The sequence below is a fragment of the Alexandromys fortis genome, unplaced genomic scaffold, assembly GCF_014885135.2.
Source record: "Alexandromys fortis isolate MF-2015 unplaced genomic scaffold, M_Fortis_MF-2015_v1.1 scaffold_81, whole genome shotgun sequence".
Classification (NCBI taxonomy): Eukaryota; Metazoa; Chordata; class Mammalia; order Rodentia; family Cricetidae; genus Alexandromys; species Alexandromys fortis.
This window is the reverse complement of record NW_026067960.1, coordinates 5,878,410-5,879,910: the sequence shown is the minus strand read 5'-3', so window position 1 is coordinate 5,879,910 and position 1,501 is coordinate 5,878,410.

Sequence of the window (1,501 nt, the reverse complement as noted above, 5' to 3'; positions counted from 1 at the left end):
CTCTCTCTCTCTCTCTCTCTCTCTCTCTCTCTCTCTCTCTCTCTCTCTCTCTCTCTCTCTCTCTCTCCCTCGCTCTCTCTGCCCTGGTTGAAGAAAGTGCAGTTGCCTCACTCGAGATGACATTTACTGTGTTTTAGAGGCCAGTTCTTTCTCCAGATGGAGCCAAGTTAGGGACGCCTGCTGCTGCCCATCCAGCTCTCTTTGTGTCTTGGCCTCCCAGGTCTCCATCTGCTGCCTCCTTCCTTTTCCTTCTTTTCTCTTCCTTGTTCACTCTTTTTTTTTTTTTGCTTGAAATAAAGCACACAGGACATATGATCTAGCATCTTCAAAACATTCAAGTATCCAGTACAGTAGTGCTAAGCACATGACATTGTGCAAGCACCACAGACCATCCCCAGAGTGTCTTTAATCTTCTGAACGGAGCCTCTGTGCCCTCTGAACATAAATCTGTTTTACCTTTCCCACCCGACTCCCCACTCCCACTCTTCTTCCTGTCTCTGTGAATTTGATGGCTCCAGGGATCAGGAAGTGTTTATTGATCTTTTGCGGCTGGCTCATTTCACTTTGACGATGACCTTGTGGTGACCTAATAGGCTTATGTATTTGAATACTTGGTCACTAGCTGGTGGACTCTTTGGAAAGAAGAGGTGGAGCCTTTTCGGAAGAGGTTTATCACTGGGTGCAGGCAGACCTCAAAACATTTCAGAGAGCACAGACTATCAGACGTGACTCCTGCCACAGCAGGGAGGAACTCTGAGATCTGTCTTAGCTACTTCTCTATTACTGTGCTAAGGCACCGTGGCCAAGGAGACTTACAGAACACAGAGTTAGTTCACTGGGGGCTTCCAGTCTCGGAGGGTTTGGGTTCACAACTATCATGGCGGGAAGCGTGGCAGCAGGCAGGCAGGTTAGTGCTGAACCAGTAGCCAAGCGCTTACATCTTGATTCACAAGGACGAGACAGAGAAAAACCACTCAGAATGGCTTGGGCTTTTAAAATGACAGGGACAAAAATGACGGTGTTTTTAGGAGGAAGGACAAGGCAGGGGCTTCTCCAGGGGTGACTGCCTTTTCCCTGAGGGAAACTGTGGATCAGAAAGTCCCTGGGCTCCCTCTTGTGGCCACCTCCGGCATTGCTGCGGAGGCTCACGGTTTCCTGCGTGTGTTGAGTGAACAGGCGGCAGGGCTTAAGATTTCTTTGTATAAACTTCATTTCAGTGCAGCATATTAACAAAAATATCTGCCCATGATGCGTTCATATAAAATACTGCTGGGTTCTTCTGTCTGGCTGCCTCTGGCTTCTGAGCCTATGTTGGTACCTGCCAGGTTGTGAGAGCCTGGATCTTTCCTTCCCCACAAAGTGAACGGGGCTTGACCACGTGAGGTCACCAGAAAACACAGTTGATCTTGGCAAAAATGAGTCTCAGACACACAATCCTCAGCATGAGTATGTCCCACGCAGCATTTAAGACATGATTATAACAGAAAAAAAAAAAAACATA